The sequence below is a fragment of the Rattus norvegicus genome, chromosome 8 (genome assembly GCF_021556685.1).
Source record: "Rattus norvegicus strain SHRSP/BbbUtx chromosome 8, alternate assembly SHRSP_T2T, whole genome shotgun sequence".
In the NCBI taxonomy this organism is placed as follows: domain Eukaryota; kingdom Metazoa; phylum Chordata; class Mammalia; order Rodentia; family Muridae; genus Rattus; species Rattus norvegicus.
Window position 1 is genome coordinate 16,320,579 of NC_141541.1, and position 19,802 is coordinate 16,340,380.

The following is a 19,802-nucleotide window of genomic DNA, read 5'->3' on the forward strand; positions in this document are numbered from 1 at the left end:
TATATCTTGTTTTCTCTATCTATGGTAATTGAATTTTGCCGAATATAGTAGTCTGGGCGGGCATTTGTTTTCTCTTAGGGTCTGTATGACATCTGCCCAAGATCTTCTGGCTTTCTCAGTCTCTGGTGAGAAGTCTGGTGTAATTCTAATAGGTCTGCCTTTATCAGTTACATAACCATTTTCCCTTACTGCTTTTAATATTCTTTGTTTTCTGAATTTGTTGTTTTGATTATTATGTGACAGAAGGTGTTCCTTTTCTGATCCAGTCTATTTGGAGTTCTGTAGGCTTCTTGTATTTCATGGGTATCTCTTTCTTTAGGTTAGGGAAGTTTTCTTCTATAATTTTGTTGAAGATATTTACTGGCCCTTTAAGTTGGGAATCTTCATTCTCTTCTATACGAGTTATCCTTAGCCTTGGTCTTCTCATAGTGTCCTGGATTTCCTGGATGTTTTTGTTAGGAGCTTTTTGCATTTTTGCATTTTCTTTGATTATTGTGTCAATGTTTTCTATGGTATCTTCTGTCCCTAAGATTTTCTCTTCAATCTCTTGTATTTTGTTGGTGATACTTACATCTATGACTCCTGATCTCTTTCCTAGGTTTTCTATCTCGGGGGTTGTCTCCCTTTGTCATTTCTTTATTGTTTCTATTTTCATTTTTAGATCCTAGATGGTTTTGTTCAATTCCTTCATCTGTTTGGTTGTGTTTTCCGGTAATTCTTTAAGGGACTTTTGTGTTTCCTCTTTAAGGGCTTCTACTTGTTTACCTATCCTTCTTAAAGTCCTCTATCACCATAAGATATGATTTTAAATTCAAATCTTGCTTTTTAGGTGTGTTGGAATGTCCAGTATTTGCTGTAGTGGGAGAACTGGGTTCCAATGATGCCAAATAGCTTTAGTTTCTGTTGCTTATGTTCTTGTGCCTATGTTCTTGTGCCTATGTTCTGTTGCTTTGTTCTGTGTAACTTCTCACCATCTGGTTATCTCTAGTGTTACCTGCCCTTGCTGTCTCTGACTGTAGTCTATCTCTCCTGAGATCCTGGTTCTGTCTGATCTCCTGGGAGTTGAGTTTTCTCTGTGAGTGATCCTCTGATCCTGTGATCTTCTGATCCTGTAATCCTATGATCCTGGACAAAACAGAGCACCTCTGATCCTGGGTGTGTTAGAGCCCCTGGGAGTCTGGCTTCATCTGGGTGTTGTGGTACTTGGTGTGGAGCCAATAACCAAGGTCTGCTCAGGGCACTGGTTCAGACCAGAAAGTATCCTTGCCCCTGGCTGGGCAGGAGTTCCTGTGTCCCCGGATGCTGAGGTACCTAGTTACTCTAGGTACTGGGGCAGGTGTTGTGGCCTCCTCACCTCTGATCCTGAATGTAAATTTTATATCCTTTGCCAAAATTGTTTATCAACTGGAGAAGTTCTCTGGAAGAATTTTTGGGGTCACTTATATATACTATCATTACATCTGCAAATAGGGATACCTTTATTTCTTCTTTGCTAAGTTGTATCTTTATCTCTTTTTGTTGTCTTACTGTTCTAGGTAACACTTTTGAGTACTATATTGAACAGATATGGGGAGAATTGGCATCCTTGTCTTGTCCCAAATTTTAGTGGGATTACTTCAAGTTTCTCTCCATTTAGCTTGATGCTGGCTATTGGCTTGAGGTATATTGCTTTTTATTATATTAAGGTATAGGCCTTGAATTCCTGATCTCTCCAATACTTTTAACATGAAAGGATGTTGTATTTTGCCAAATGCTTTTTCTGCATCTAAGAAGATAATCATGTGATTTTTTTCCTTTGAATTTGTTTATATCCTGGATTACATTAATAGATTTTCATATATTGAACCAGCCTTGTGTCCCTGGAATGAAGATTATTTGATCATATTGTACCCTTTCCTGCAGGGCAGTCAACCAGGCTCTGGAGTCCACCTAGGAGAATATAGGGGACAATAGACGCAAAGAACAGACAGCAAGTCAAGAAGTCTGATCAAACTGACAATTTTCTCAAGCAGAAGATATACTGGTAGAAGCAAGAAGCAAGGGAGGGGTTAGGTAACCACAAAGGAATGGACCTGGCTCAATGATCAGAATGTTGGCTGGATAAATTGGCCAGTGGGGGGAACAGTAGAGTGGGTTGCTTAGTGACCTGATGACCAGTGCCTGACCACTGGTGCTAAGTGACCTGACAACCAGATTTATTCTATCTATTGAATTCAAGCAGAACTGCAGTGAAGGCTTAGGTATGGCTGCTTTGATCTAACATAAGGCTATTGCTCCTGTTCTAACATAAGGCTAAAATAGAATTGCTTTTTAACATGAAGGCTGCTTCCACCATCTTGAGGCTTCCCCCAACATCTCCCCCAATTTCTTTACTTAGAAGGACTGTGGTGGTAAAAGCTCTTTGCTAGGGCATGGATAGAGACCTGACCTCCAATATTCTTGGCTGGTGCTAACTGCCACATATGTTGCTTGGATACAAGGGCCCTTGAAGTGAAAAACAGCTAGCTCAGGCAAAGAAAGACATAGGCAGGCCAGATGGCCCTGGGCAGGACTTCAAGCCATGAGAGAGCCCCTCGGGAACTGCGTCTGTCTTAGGTTGGAGCAAGCCATTCTTATTTCTCTAGGCCCGTCATTGGATAAGGCAGCAGCTTATGGCGGCCCTCCTGTCTTAGGCCTCAAATGGTCAGAGAATGTTGCTCTCTTACCCGTCATTGACTGTCCAGTTCAGCTCACAGGGGAGGTGGTTGATAGCAAAGAACACACCTAGATTATTTATCTCAACGCAATGACAGTGGACCTGCATCGGCCTAGCCCAAATGGTCTCGATTTGTTGTCTAATAAAAGCCATGAGCTTGTTGAAAAATCATGGGTCCCAGTGTAACCAAAGGCAAAATACTAATCAGGGATCCCACAAATGACATCAGAAGAAAAAACACAGATGATCTCCATCAATCATCCATGTAGTCAGGCTTGTCCCTCAGTGGGCCCAGGAGCTTTGTACTTATGACAAAAGCATCCCCTTGCAGTGTTTCATTTCACATCCCTTAGCAAAGTAGAAGGAGCTCTGCCACCAAGAAGGCAGAGGGCCTGGGAAGCCTCCCCTTATTTGGTCCTGGGGCAGAAATGCCCTTTCTTGGGTTGGGTGGAGATGGGATGGGGGAGTACCCCAGATGAGTTAGTGTCTTCATCCTGTGCTTCCTGACCCTCCATAGCCAATCTATGATAATGAATCTATGTGGGTTTAGCTGATAAAGCATCTATTTGTCACTTATGAAACCTGCAAATCTATTAAGAGCCCAAGGGCCAAAAGAGATAATCAAAAACAGTCCTACTAGTGGTCCTAAAATGGAGGGTAATAAAATGGTAAGCAAATTATTAGGGTACTTGGGCTTGGGGTAGTGAGTGATGGAGGTCACCTTTGCCAACAGCAGGATTATAAGGATCTTTTTCTGGAGCAGCATTTGGAAGAGAAAAAGAGATGAGTCTCAAGAGGATATGGCGGCTCCATCCTGGACATAGATGGGTTAATGGTCTTTATGAGTCTTTCTGGCAACCATCAAAGGCGGAGCCCTTATGGGGGAGCATTCCTCTGTCCCTCAATTGGAGGTCTTTTACTTTGGTGAGGGTGGGGGCATTCTCACATCAAATGACTTGTTTGCAGTTAAAGCCCTTTTTTTTTTTGAGAATTATTTAAGCCCACCCTTTGAAGAGCAGCTCCGATAGCTAAACAATCATGTGGCTTGTTCCCGCCCCTGCTCAGAGGCGTAAGTACTCCACCAGAGGCTTTGACCGGTGGTGTTTAAGAATATCCTAGCAAGTGGGATTGGCATTTTCAAATGCTAACTGTTTAATAAAGGGATTTTCAGGCTCTTGGACACCAAATAAGCGCTCCACTGTCTCGGTCAAATGGCTGACAAAAGAATTGTTTGGTTCATCAGCTCCCTGGAGCACCTTAGTGAGCGCGGAAGAAAAGGCAGACTAAGGAGGCAATCTCTTCCAGGCTGTCAGGCACTCCTGACAGACTTGAGCCAAAAGACCAGGAGAAAATAGCATCTGAGCCTCTAGAGTATTAAAGGGCAGTTCGCCAAGGATCTTTTTGCTGCCCATGACCTGGTATCTGGACATACACGGTTTTTAGTTTCAATTTCTTTTGCGGCTTCAGCCATTTCTGATTTCCAAAGCACAAAGTCTCCGCCTGAGAGCGTGGCTCCAGCGAGCTGTGAAAACTCTTATGAGCCATCCCTCAGTAGAGGATTCTAAGAGTGCCAATGTGAAGGGGGCTACAGGGCCATAATTTGATACCACTGTTTTGAGCTTTTCTAATATTTTGAAATCTCGGGGCTGGTAGGGATAGTGCAGGGCACAGAGCTAGCCACTGTGGGAGCGGAGGTATCTCCTGGCTCCTGTGAATCGGGGTGAAACTCTGCCTCTTCCTCAGAATCACTGTCTGTAACCAAATCTTCTTCCTCCTCTAGGGTACCTTGGGTAGAGGGGCCTCTAGAGACTTTAAAACCACTCCATCGGGAGAGAGGAAAGGCTAAAACTTTATGCTTCTTGTCTTGAGTTTTACCCTGGCCTGCAGCTTTAAGCCAGGGACGATGTGAGGGTGTCAGCTCTGTAAATGCTGTCTCTAAATCTTGAAGGGCTCTGAGTAATTCTGTCTGAGTAATAGTGGCCGCTTTTGACTCAAAACGGGCAGCTCCCTCCTCTGATTTTGCCTCCTCCTCTGGAGGAAAAAATACCACCATTGCCTAAGTTTTGAAGAGAAGGATAAAGTTGCCTATTGGGTTGGTATTCTAATGTATTGGATGGGGCATTGGATATAATCTTTTCAGTGGAGATGAGTCTAGAGGGGTAGGATCAAAGGGACTCTCCATGTTAATAATGACTGGCAGGGAAGGTGACTTAATGCCAGAGACTGACTCCTCTCCTGAGATAAGGTCAGCGGGTGACAGGAGAGAGGCAAGCTCCCTCAACGAACTTTCTGTCAGTGAATGCTCTCCCTCCATGACAAAGTGCTGAAGGTCCAGTCATTCCGGGGAAGTTCTAAGGATGTCATTAGTAAGAGACCAATAACTGAAGGCAGTGACTGGAATTTTCTCAGGACCAAGAACCTCATAATAGTCTTTGAAACAATCTCCAACTCTGAGCCACCTTTTCTGATCAATTGTTCCTTCCCAGGGACACCAGGGGCATATATCTTCTACGAAGTTCAGAAACGTCTTTAGATCCTCTTTTTAACCCTAATTCCTCGTGTCTTGAGTGACTCCTTGAGCCTTGTCACAAAACGTGACTGTCATTGTGTAGAGAGTTGTGGAATTTCTATTGCTTTTGTTATTATTGAAGACTAGCCTTAGGCCATGATGGTCTGATAGGATTCATAGGATTACTTCAATCTTCTTGTACTGGTTGAGGGTTGTTTTGTGACCAATTTATGGTCAGTTTTAGAGAAAGTACCATGAGGTGCTGAAAAGAAGATATATTCTTTTGTTTTAGGGTGAAATGTTCTGTAGGGTATTTGTTAAATCCTTTTGGTTCACAACCTCTTAGTTTCACTGTGTCTCTGTTTAGTTTCTGTCTCAATGACCTGTTCATTCATGAGAGTGAGGTGTTGAAGTCTCCCATTATTATTGTGTGGGGTTCACTGTGTGTTTTGAGCTTTTGTAAAGTTTCTTTTATGAATGTGGGTATCCTTATATTTGGGGCATAAATGTTCAGGATTGAGACTTTCTCTTGGTGGATTTTTCCTTTGATGAAGTGTTTTGATTGAAAGTCTACTTGACTGAATATTAGGATTGGCAACTCCAGCTTGTTTCTTGGGACCATTTGCTTGGAAGAACTTTTTCCATAGTTTTACTCTGAGATAGTGTCTGTCTCTGTTATCAAGCTGTATTTCTTGAATGAAGCAAAATGCTGGATCTTGTTTGTGTATCCAGTCTGCTAGTTTATGTCTTTTTATAGGTGAGTTGAGTCCATTAATAGTTACAGATGCTGTTAGTTCCTATTATATTTGTTTTTGTATGTTGCTTTATGTGCTTATTGCTTTCTTCTTTTGACTTTATTGTGAGATGGTTAATAAATTGTCCTTTTATTGGAGTAGGTACCTTCCTTGTATTGGAGTTTTCCTTCTAGGATCCTCTGTAGGGCTGGATTGGTAGATAGATACTGTTTGAATTTGGTTTTGTCCTGGAACATTTTGTTTCTCCATCTATGTTGATTGAGAGTTTTGCTGGGTATAGTAACTGGAGCTGGCATTTGTGTTCTCTTAGAGTCTGCATGACCTCTGACCAGGCTCTTTTCTGGCTTTGAAAGTCTCTGTTGAAAAGTTTGGTGTAATTCTGATAGGTCTACCTTTGCATGTTACTGGGCCCTTGGCCCTTGCAGCTTTTAATATTCTTTCTTTGTTCTGTGTGTTTAGTGTTTTGATTTTTATCTAACTAGAGGAATTTCTTTTCTGGTCCCATTTGTTTGGTGTTCTATAGGCTTCTTGTACTGTTAAGGCTATCTCCTTCTTTAGGTTGAGAAGTTTTCTTCTATGATTTTGTTGATGACATTTTCAGGTCCTTTTTTGCTGGGAATCTTCCTTCTCCTCTATTCCAATTATTCTTAGATTTGTTCTTTTCATTGTGTCCTGTATTTCCTGGATGTTTTGGGTTAGGGGTTTTTTATGTTTTGAATTTTCTTTGACAGTTGTGTCAATCTCTTCTACGATATCTTCTGCACCTGAGATTCTCTATTCTATCTCTTGTATTCTGTTGGTGATACTTACATCTGTAATTCCTGACCTCTGTCCTAAGTTTTCCACTTCCAGGTTTGCCTCTATTTGTGTTTCTTTATTGTTTCTACTTTCCCTTTTAGGTCTTCAACTGCTTTATGCAATTTCTTCAACTGTTTGTGTTTTCCTATATTTCTTTAAGGGATTTATTTGTTTCCTCTTTAAGGGCTTCTACCTGTTTACCTGTGTTTTCCTGTATTTCTTTCAGCGAGTTATTTATATACTCCTTAAAAGACTCATTATCTTTATTAGATAGGAATTCAGGTAGCTTCCTGATTTTCAGGTGTGTTGGTGTATTCAGGGTTTGCTGTGGTGGGAGAACTGGGTTCTAATGATGCCCACATATATTTGCTTCTTTTGCTTATGTTTTGCACTTGCCTCTTGCCATTTGGTTGTCTCTTATATTTGCTGGTCTGGGTGATTCTGTCTGGAGTTTGCCTTTTTTGCCCTAGGTTGCTACAGTTCTCCTGGTTGGCTTGTGACCTTGCTGTAGCAGACCTCCTGCAGGGCCTTCCAATTGGAGGTTTTTATAGAGGCAGAAAAGCTTCTGATTTGTTTCCCTCACTGCAGTAGATCTTCTTGGAGGCCTTCAGACTGTTGAGTCTTCAGAGAAGCAATCAAACTGTTGTCCTGTGTGAAGTTGTTCTCCAGGGCTGTGGTGGGGGGCAGGGTGCTATAGACTGTGGTTTCTGTTGCATTGTGTGCAGCCAAACTCCAGGGAGGCTTTCAGTCTTTTGGGTCAGTTGCCCCGAATGTCACAGTCCCCCAGGGTTCTTCAGACTGTGGTGTCAGTTATCCAGTTGCCCTGTGTTTAGAGGCACTCCTTGAATGCTTCCAGCTTTGGTGTCCTGGGTGCAGCAGATCTCCTAGGATGTCTCAGGATGTGGTATCAAATGCTCTGAGTGCAATGGTTCTTCTGGTATGCCTCAGGATATGGTGTCTTCTGGGGAGAAGACTAGCTAGCACTCTGGCCAGCAGAAAGGACCAGGCAGAAGGTATTCAGTAGGTAGGTGTTTTGGGAATGGTGGGTACCCAGCGGCAGGTGTGGAACTTCAGGAATGTTCTTACCAAATGCTCTGAGTGCAGAGGGTCTCCTGGTATGCCTCAGGTTATAGCATCTTCTGGAGTGGTAGCAGAAAAGACCACGCGGAAGGGGAAGGGGCTGTTTTCTACATTCTTGTGGATTGTTTATTGATTGTTTTCTAGGACAGGGTCTCTTGCATCCCAAGATGACTTTAACCTTGTTGCATAGCTGGGAATCCCTTTGAACTTCTGACCCCCTGCCTTATCTTCTGTGTGCTAGGATTACTGACATGTGCCACTAACAAGGTCAGTTTTATACAATTAAGATCAAACCTAAGGTTTCCATGTAAGCTGCAAAGTATTATGTCAAACAAGCTATATCCTCTGTTTTGTTTTGAACATTATCTTTAGTTATGTACTAAAGGCTATGTACATATAGGCTTCAGTTATATTCAAATGAGCTATTGAGAATTCATATGAAAAATAACAAAATATTTTAGATATGCTATCTATGGCAATGCAAGGCTTTCCTGGCATAGTAGCCCATTGCTAGAAAATTGTCAATAATATTGTTTTGGAAAGCCAATGGGCTTTAGGATTAAGTAAGGTTGTAAACAAACGCAAATCAATATATCAATCAATAAAAAGAAAATGGTATTCTACTTCTAAGTTATTCTAGCAAGTAAAACAGAGATTTCCATTAAAGTTACTTTGATAGCATGTTAAACATTTCTTCTTTCCATAGACAGTGATGTAGACTTTTCACATGTAAACTCTTAGATCTTAGCATAATGGAGTATCTGAACTATTTTGGGAATCATGCCTGTTCTAGCATCTCAGCTTCCTGAAGCAAGAAGGGTTTTTGGTGATCAATGTAAGAGACATTCTTTCACCTTACACTTTTAATTGTGGTAACTGCAGTCAAATGCTCTTAACAGAGGTTTCTTTTTTTGGGTCCTGTTATGCATGACTTCCATTCAAGGTTTTATGTTCTCATCCGATGTAATTTAATTTAGGGCAACTACACTATCAGCACTATGAGATGGGGAACGTTTCATTTTTAACAACTATGTAGCCATTTTTAAACTTTTAAATGCTTTAACAGTTTTTCTTTAAGTAATGATTTCCCAGAATAGCCCTTTAGTCATAGTTAAGCTTTGCTTTTAGAAATGTGTAGAAACTGGAAATAGTCCAAAGAGGAACTGTCAAAATGAATAAAGGGGCAGATAATAAATTATCTCAGGAAAAAGTTAGAATTATAATGGAAAGTACAGGTATTATGTAGTGGGTCTAATTCACCAAACTCTCTTGCAAATCAAAGTTAATGGGCTTACAAAAATATCATGAAAAGTAGATCATGCACACAGGGACACAGAACACACACTTCTCACACACTTCTGAGCCACACTATGGTAAGATCTATCACTAACCTTGTGATCTCTCTAGAAACTTAAGACCTGAGATAGAAATATTTCACAATATATGAGCTAACTTTAATCAGGTGGTAAGAATGACTGTTCTGAGATTTAGAATGCTACACTTACAGAAGGCTCTCTTTAGAATTATTTACATGAAGATAAATTTCATATCCAGGTGTACATCACCATGACGTCCTTGTTTCTATGAAAATCGTGTAGCACTCACTATCTGCTAATTCCAAGGGGAAGGTGGGCAAAGCAAGGTTATTCTACAGTCACATCTCAGGCAAACAACCATCCTTAGACTCTGAGCAGCAGAAGATATAGAGGTGGAGACAGAGATGGAGATTTCTTCCAGAAGTCAAGGGAGTCACCATAGTTAAAACAAACAAAAGACAAAAAGACAAAAAAAAACAAAAAAACAAAAAAAAAAAAACGTTCACATCAAATGGTCCTCATGACTGTGACTTTCTATTGCATTCACTCAATGGAACTGCTAGCCAATCATAGGCCAGGGGAAAATGTGATTAAGACATTAGTTCCTTGACACAGCCATAGATTAGCTGACTGATGTTGCATAAACTCTGTTCCTCTCAGGAGCTTTCCTTGCAAACTGTTTCTAACAGCTATTAGGACTGAGCACTGTGGTCTGCCATATTGCTTTATTATTGCTTTATTAGCACTGGGCACAACTTTTCAAGTCATCCCATGGCTAAACTCTACTCAAATTACTCACTTTAAATGACCACAAAATGTGATTATCTGGGGTCCTGATCATGTAGTACTCCACTCTTAGTTATAAAGTTGTAGTACATATTCAATGAACAGGGACACTTTCACAAACTTTCCCCTAAATTGGAGAACAGTGCTTTATCTACAACCTAATGTGGTGTGAAAAGAAACCTAAAAAAATAAATAAATAAGCTTCACTAGGAAGTGGGCTGTGATGGATTACAGGGAGGGATGAGGGTAGGCACAATCATATTGAATTGTATATATGTATGAAATTCTCAAGGAAAAAGAAATACAGAAACAGAAATATTAATCAAAAATATACATCATAAAGTATCATTTTAAGATTAACCTGCTTCTAAAGTTAAAATGATCATTGCTTAATGAAGCTCTAAGACTTGCTTTTTGAAGTATTAAAAATATATAGATTATGAAGATTAAGTAACTAAGACTAAATCTTGATGCATTTCTGATATTTCCCAAAAAGACTATGCTTTCAAGTTTGTCCACATTCAGCAGCTTGCTGAACTTACTAGCATTCCATGTAACACATTGAAAATAGGATGCTGCCCTTCCAGTCTCCATCTGCACCCAGAGCTGGGTCTGTCCCAAAACCATCAAAAACAAGACCTGCCTGCAGAAAGATGGTCTGCCAGGAGTGCTCTCCCTCCTAAGTCCACAGGTAAGACCCCACTTTCTCTCCATTGACTATCTAATGAGAGACCCGACAGCAGTGCACAGGACCCTGGAGATGCAGGGCAGCCTAGGATGGGACCCTTCTGGACTATATTTGCTTCCAGAGCTGGGGCTGTCCCACAGCCCTTGGACACAAAATCTTCCCGCAGAGGGTTGGTCTGCCTGGAGCCCTCACCCTCTTAAGCCCACAGCCCACAGGTGTGACCCCACTTTCTCTCCATTGACTGTCCAATCATAAGCTAACAGGCTCACAGAGCCAGAGGAAGGACAAGCTCCAGAAAGAGACAACAAGACCAACTAACATGAGAGATAATCAGATGACAAAAGGCAAGCACAAGAACCTAAGCAACAGAAATGAAGACTACTTAGAATCATCAGAACCCAGTTCTCCCACCACAGAAAATACTGGATATCCCAACACACCAAAAAAGCAAAGTTTGAATTTGAAATCACATCTCATGATGATGATAGAGGACTTTAAGGAGGACATAAATAACTCCCTTAAAGAAATATAGGAGAACACAGGTAAACAAGTAGAAGCCCTTAAAAAAGAAACACAAAAATTCCTTTAAAAATTATAGGAAAACACAACCAAACAGGTAAAGGAATTGAACAAAACCACCCAGGATCTTAAAATGGTAATAGAAACATTGAAGAAATGACAAAGGGAGATAACCCTGGAGATAGAAAACCTAAGAAAGAAATCAGGAGGCATAGATGTGAGCATCACCAACAGAATACAAGAGATTGAAGTGAGAATCTTAGGGACAGAAAATATCATAGAAAACATTGACACAAATAGTCAAAGAAAATGCAAAATGCAAAATGCAAAAAGTCCTAACACAAAGCATCCAGGAAATCCAGGACATCATGAAAAGACTAAAGCTAAGGATAACCAGTATAGAAGAGAGTGAAGACTCCCAACTTAAAGGGCCAGTAAGTATCTTAAACAAAATTATAGAAGAAAACTTCCCTAACCTAAAGAAAGAGATGCCCATAAACATACAAGAAGCCTACAGAACTCCAAATAGACTGGACCAGAAAAGAAACTCCTTCTGTCACATAATAGTCAAAACACCAAATGCACAAAACAAAGAAAGAATATTAAAATCAGTAAGGGGAAAGGGTCAAGTAACATATAAAGGCAGACCTATCAGAATCAGACCAGACTTCTCACCAGAGACTGTGAAAACCAGAAGATCCTGGGCAGATGCCATACAGACCCTAAGAGAACACAAATGCCAGCCCAGGCTACTACATCCAACAAAACTCATAGATGGAGAAAGCAAGATATTCCATGACAAAACAAAATTTATACAATATTGACACATAAACCCAGCCCTACAAAAATAGGAATATTCCTATAGTATGGAAATAGATGGAAAACTCCAACACAAGGAGGGAAACTACACCCTAGAAAAAAGCAAGAAAGTGATCCTCTTTCAACAAGCCCCAAAGAAGAGAGACACACAAACGTAAGTCCACCTCTAACAACAAAAATAACAGGAAACAACAGCCACTATTCCTTAATATCTCTTAACATCAATAGAGTCAATTCCCCAATAAAAAGACATAGACTAACAGACTGGATACATAAAGAGGACCCAGCATTTTCATTTTGCTGCATACAGGATTCGCACCTCAGTGTCGAAGACAGACACTACCTAAGAATAAAGGGCTGGGAAAATTTTTTCCAACAAATGGTACCAAGAAACAAGCTGGAGTAGCCATTCTACTTTCAACCAGACGTTATCAAAAAAGATAAGGAGGGACACTTCATACTCATCAAAGGAAAAATCCAGCAACGTGAACTCTCAATCCTGAATATTTACGTTCCAAATGCAAGGGTACCCACATTCATAAGTGAAACTTTACTAAACCTCAAAGCATATACTGCACCACATACAATAATAGTAGGAGACTTCGACACCCACTCTCATCAATAAACTGACATGAAAACAGAAAATAAACAGAGACACAGTGAAACAAACATGTTATGATTTAACAGACATCTATAAAACATTTCATCTTAAAACAAAAGAACATAACTTCTCAGCACCTCACGGTTCCTTCTCCAAAATTGACCATATTTGGTCACAAAACCATAATTGGTCACAAAACCATAATTGGTCACAAAACAGGCCTCAATAGATACAAGGGGAGTGAAATAGCCCCATGCATCCCATCAGATCATGATGGACTAAGGCTGGTCTTTGATAACAACAAAAACAACAGAAAACCCACATACACATGGAGACTGAACAACACTCTATGCAATGACAATTTCACCAAGGAAGAAATAAAGAAATTAAAGACTTTTTAGAATTTAGTGAAAATGAAAGCACACCATACCCAAAATTATGAGATACAATCAAAGCAGTGCTAAGAGAAAAACACATAGCTCTGAGTACCTCCAAAAAAAAAAAAAATTTGGAGCTAGCATACACTTAACAGCTTGACAGCAGACCTGAAATTTCTAGAACAGAAAGGAGCAAATTCACCCAAGAGGAGGACAGCAGGAAATAATCAAACTCAGAGCTGATATAAACCAATTTGAAACAACAACAAGAAAAAAAACTATACAAAGAATAAAACCAAGAGCTGGTTTCTTTGAGAAAGGCCATAAGATAGATAAACCTTTCACAAGACCAGTCAGAGGGGAGAGAGACAGTATCCATATTAATAAGATCAGAAATGAAAAGGGAGAACACAACAACAGAAACTGAGGAAATTAAAAAAATTATCAGACACTACAACAAAAGCCTATACTCAACAAAACTGGATAATCTGGAGAAAATGGACAATTTTCTAGACAGAGAACAGGTACTAAAGTTAAATCAGGATCAGATAAACCATCTAAACAGTCACATAACCCTTAAAGAAATACAAGCAGTCATCAAAAGTCTCCCAACCAAAAATAAAGCCCAGGACCAGATAGGTTTAGTGCAGAATTCTATCAGACCTTCAAAAAAGACCTAATACCAATACTCTTCAAACTATTCCACAAAATAGAAACAGAAGAAACACTACTCAATTCATTCTTTGAATCCACAATTACACTTATACCTAAACCACACAAAGACTCAACAAAGAAAGAGAACTTCAGACCAATTTCTTTCGTGAGTATCAATGCAAAAATACTCAATAAATTCTTGCAAACTGAATCTAAGAACACATTAAAACAATTATTCAACATGATCAAGTAGGCTTCATCCCAGGGATGCACGGAGGGTTCAATAAATGAAAAACCCATCAATGTAATCCACTATATAAACAAACTCAAGGGAAAAAAATGACATGATCATCCCATTATAAGCTGAGACAGCACTTGACAAAGTTCAATACCCCTTCACAATAAAAGTCTTGTAAACATCAGGAACTCAAGACTCATACATAAACATAGTAAAAACAATATACAGTGAATAAGTAGCCAACATTAAACTAAATGGAAAGAAACTTGAAGCAATCCCACTGAAATCAGGGACTAGAGATAGCTGCCCACTCTCTCCCTATTTATTCAATATAGTCCTCAAAGTCCTAGTGAGAGCAATTAGACAACAAAAACAGGTCAAAGGAATACAAGTTGGAAAAGAAGAGGTCAAAATATCACTATTTGCAGACAATATGATAGTATACTTAAGCGACCCCAAAAATTCCACCAGAGAACTCCTAAACCTGATAAACAACTTCAGCAAAGTGGCCAAATACAAAATTAACTCAAAGAAATCGGTAGCCTTCCTCTACTCAAAAGATGAACAGGCTGAGAAAGAAATTATAGAACCAGATACACTTCACGATAGCCACAAATAATATAACATGCCTTGGTGTGACTCTAACCAAGCAAGTAAAAGATCTGTATGACAAAAAAATTAAGTCTCTGAAGAAAGAATCTGAAGAAAATCTCAGAAGATAGAAAGTCCTCCCATGGTCATAATTGGCAGGATTAATATAGTAAAAATGTCCATCTAACTGATAGCAATCTACAGATTCAATGCAATCCCCATCAAAACTCCAATTCAGTTCGTCAGTTAATTAGAAAGAGCAATTTGCAAATTCATTTGGATTTTGAAGCTGTATTACAGAGCAATCATGATAAAAAAAAACTATATGGTATTGGTACAGAAGCAGGCAGGTAGATCAATGGATTACAATTGAAGACTGAGAAATGATCCCACACACCTATGGTCACTTGATCTGTGACAAAGAAGCCAAAACTATCCAATGGAGAAAAAACAGCATTTTTAACAAATGGTGCTGGTTCAACTGGAGGTCAGCATATAGATGAATGCAAATTGACCCATTCTTATCTCCTTGTACAAAGCTCAAGTCCAAGTGGATCTAAGACCTCCACATAAAACCAGATGCACTCAAACTAATAGAAGAGAAGGTGGGGAAGAGCCTTGAACACATAGGAAGAGGAGAAAAATTTTCTGGACAGACCACCAATGGCTTATGTTCTAAGATCAAGAATCGACAAATGGGACCTCATAAAACTGCAAAGCTTCTTTATGGCAAAGGACACTGTTATTAGGACAAAATGGTAACCAACAAATTGGGAAAAGTATTTTACCAATCCTACATCTGATAGAGGACTAATATCTAATATATATAATGAACTCAAGAAGTGAGACTCCAAAGAAACAAATAATCCTATTAAAAAATGGCGTATGGAGCTAAACATAAGTATTCTCAACTGAGGAATATTGAATGATGAAGTGCCTGAAGAAATGTTCAATATCCTTAGTCATCAGGGAAATGTAAATCTAAACAACTCTGAGAAACCACCTCACACCAGTCAGAATGGCTAAGATCAAAGACTCAGGTGACAGCAAATGCTGGCGAGGATGCGGAGAAAGAGGAACACTCCTCCATTGTTGGTGGGATTGCAGACTGGTAAAACCATTCTGGAAATCAGTCTGGAGGTTCCTCAGAAAGTTGGACATTGAACTGCCTGAGGATCCAGCTATACCTCTCCTGAGCATACACCCAAAATATGCTCCAGTATATAACAAGAACACGTGCTCCACTATGTTCCTAGCAGCCTTATTTATAATAGCCAGAAGCTGGAAAGAACCCAGATGTCCCTATTAAAAACAATGACTACATGAAATTCTTAGGCAAGTGGATGGAACTAGAAAATATCATCCTGAGTGAGGTAACCCAGTCAGAAAAGAACACACGTGGTGTGCACCCACTGACAAGTGGATGTTAGCCCAAACCTTGGAATACCCAAGATACAATCCACAGACCACATGAAGTTCAGTAAAAGGAAGACCAAAGTGTGGATGCTTCATTCTTCTTGGAAGGGAGAACAAAATACTTACAGGAGGAAATACAGGGGAAAGAGTGAAGCAGAAACTGAGGAGAGGCCATCCAGAGACTGCCCCGCCTGCGGATCCATCCCATCTGCATCCCATGTGCAGCCACCAAACCCAGTCACTACTGCTGATTCCAAGAAGTGCTTGTTGACAGGATCCAGATATGAGTGTCTCCTGAGAGGCTCTACCACAGCCCTACTGAAACAGATGAGGATGCTTGCAGCTAACCTTTGGGCTGAACAAGGGGACCCCAGTGGAGGAGTTAGAGAAAGGACTGAAGGAGTTTAAGGGGGTTGCAACCCCATAGGAAGAACAACAATATCAACCAACCAGACTCCACCAGAGCTCCCAGGGACTAAACCACTACCCAGTGAGTACACATGGAGGGACTCATGGCTCCAGTCACATATGTTGCAGAGGATGGCATTGCCCAGCATCAATAGGAGGAGAAGCTCTTGGTCCTGTGAAGGCTTGCTTGCCCATTGTAAGGGAATGCGGGGTATTGAGGTGGTAATGGATGGGTGGGAGTGGGAGTATCCTCACAGAAGCAGAGGGAAGTGGGGGAGAGGGTGTGGGAGAGGGGCAAAGGAAATAATATTTGAAATGTAAATAAATAACATATCCAAGAAAAATAAAAGTTTAAAAGTAAAAGAACATAGGATGCTATGAAAAAAGCAAGTTCCCAAAAGAGAAGGGGACAGAATCATGATCATTTCCCTGTTCTTCTCCTGCAGAAAAATCCCCAGCAAGTGAGCTTAACGGGTAACCCTGAATTCATGCTTACCTCTCAGGAAAGCCAGTAATTTTAGGAAATATAGCAGAGATTGGGGGGACGATCAAAACATTTTTACATGTGTTAGGGGCAGAGAGGCTGAAGCTATATAAACTAGTATGTGTATTAAGGTCAGAAGATCGCTTGCAGGAGCCATTTCTGTCCTTCCATCATATGGACTCCAGTAGTAGAGTCTGAGTTGTCAGGCCAGGCGGTGAGCAACTATAGCTGCGGGGCCCTCTTGCTAGCCCCTTCTTATGTCTTAGAGCTACCTATCCAGTGCTCTTTTCACTCTGTTCCGTGAAACTGAACGGTACACAAGAATGACAGCAGAGATCCTCATGAGCTGTATTTATAGAATCTGACCAGGCTGAGCACGTTTTGAAAATCATCTAAGACTCATAATCACCCCCCCTCATGATGTAGATACTAATAAAAAAAGAGAATTTGAGTAAGTGAGGCAGAGACAACTCCATGAATTATTCAGTTAGGAGCCTTGACAGGCTAACACTCTCGCTTCAGATTTAAAAACACTCGAGCCTTCCTTTAGAAGGTTCTACAGGCCCATAAAATCGTGCATATTTTACTAGTATATATTCCATATCTCTTCTCTGCTAGAGTACAAGCTATGTTGTGGGAGGCATCTCCTCTTTATGTCTGCAACTCCTCCTCTAGCCATGTGGTCATCCTCTCAAATGTGTATACAATGAATGAAAAGGGTAAATACCCTTAATGTTCATACAAACGTTAGGGAGATAGGAGCACAGCGTGACACGTGCATCCTTACCAACCCACAATCGCACAACAGACCGACATGAAACTCAGCTCTCTCCCTAATAACTCCTGAGCTGCCTCATTCTGAAACATTACCACAAACCAGTTAAATGTCTGTCTGCGCATTAGAAACCAAAGCTCTGCAGATCAATAAAACTCAAATTGCTTTTTAAAAAGAGATTCTACAACATTTTTAAATACCTCAAAAGCAAGATCAGGATCACAAGCTGTGCACAGAAATAGAAAAACTCGAAAGACTCCCAAAGCTCTCTCCCCAAAGAAGGTAGTTTATACTCAGACAACGAACAATTTAGGAAAGAATAAAATTGTTAAACAAACCCAAAAGCAAAGGAGAATATGAATATCTAACAGACATTGCATCGCTAATGCATCCTGCGTGGATGCGTGCTGAATTCACACACTCTTAATGTCCTGAGCCCTCAAGTCCAATTCATGAGTCTGTCCTGGTAATATCTACCTCAATATCATCTCCAACCCCAGTCCCAAAGGAGCTTAAGTGCCAGCAGCCAACAGCACCTGTGAGTTAGTCAGCATGTAAAGAAATTCTAATTCATTTTTAAAAAGAATGAGTTATCTAGACATGGGAAGACAGTTCTACTCTTCCAGTTTAGTCAAGAATGCTGTGTTGGTGTAGTGGGGAGCGTAGCTGCCTTCGAATTCGGTCAAGAGGGGGACACAGACACATTGGGGAAAAATATCTCACAGGCGTCCAACGTATCTCACTTTCCCGTTCATGGCATCTCTCACTTTCTTTTGTTTTTTCTTGGATTTAATTTTATTTTCTTACTACGTCTATTATACATGTTTTGATCTAGTTATCCTTGTGGGGAGGGATAAGGACTATGCTGTTGCAGGGTATGTGATTATACACACGCCTTTGATCCCTCTGCCTGGAATACAGACACAGCCTTTGTACACACCTTTAATGCCAATTAAGTTAACATTAGTTTGTAGGAGGAAGCTGCGTGTTTGAAAGTGACGCCTAGCTGAGTGGCAGGAGAATGAAAAGAACCCAGAAGATTAGAGCAGACTGCCAAAGTTAGTATGAGGCCAATTTATGAGAGAGAGAGAGAGAGAGAGAGAGAGAGAGAGAGAGAGAGAGAGAGAAAGTAAGTCAGAGTCACAGTCAGATTGAACCAGTCAGCTTAGAGAAGAGTTTGAGGCAGGACAGCTGAGGTGAACCACCCAAACAAGAGTTTAGAAAGAACTAGAAACAGTGAGCTTATTCAGTAGCAAGACTCAGAAGCTGAAACACTCTAGGCCTAGATAAGATATACAGAGACTAGAAGCTTCCAGGATTAGTTAGCAGACTGACAGTAAGCCTTGGAGACAACAGTTACTAAAAGCTAATTTTACACCGTGTGGAAGCCAGAGTAACATTTCAGTTCTCCTCTTTATTATGGCCTGCAGACTCAGTGAACCTGGAATTCTATCTATTTTCAGCTAGACTTCTTCAGCTTGCCCCATGATCACCCTGTCTGCCACAAAGCCCACAGCATTTACTCCCAGGGTCACACTGGCTATGTGTGTCTGGGCCCAGCTTTATACTTGGGTGTGTGAGATCTGAACTCCAGTGTCCATGCTCCAGTCTATCTTAGGCATTCTAGCCAACCACAAGCCATCGATTTGTAACATACATGGGGAAAGGACCAAAACACCGAAACAACTTAGCTCACCATGTCTTCATGGCGTTCTGACTACTACACAGTTTGAAGTAGTATTTTTCCTTTGATATACTACAATATTTCTCAAATTACGAAAGTATCCTGGGAAGCATTTTTTTAAATCTTAAGGAGCTAAAAAGAGGTTTCTAGACCTATTAATTAGCATCCTAGATGGCAGAAATATGAAATGATAATAACCTAAATTAAAGGCTTTGGAGAGAGCATTTTAACTAGGAAGATAATCTTTCTCTCTGTCTGGGACAACTCCCACACCACCTGTTGTGCTGGCAGGATTATCTGCCGTGTCCTCTCATCCTCAGAAGTGTGTGGTTTGTATAACGGATTGTTGCTCTCTAATTGCAGTTGACTAATGATAAAGATCCCATGCCATTCATAAATTGCTTGTGGTCCCCCCCCCCATTTTTCTTAACTATTTTCCTTATTTTTCAGACTTCCTTTCCCATTATGTATTCATTTTATCATTAAAAAGTGAATAGGTAATGAGATAAATACATTTATTATCAGAGCAAATTACCATGTTTTCATAAAGGCGGACTTTTGGGCTATTTAACCATGTACAAATGAAGATTGTGAAGACAATAAAATTTT

At 40.3% G+C, this 19,802-nt stretch overlaps 1 protein-coding gene across 22 annotated transcripts in view; it reads right to left on the reverse strand.

The window, feature by feature from the left end:
* The window catches only part of LOC120094358 (uncharacterized), a 380,216-nt gene that overhangs the window by 318,221 nt on the left and 42,193 nt on the right, over nucleotides 1–19,802 (reverse strand). The window lies entirely within an intron of this gene.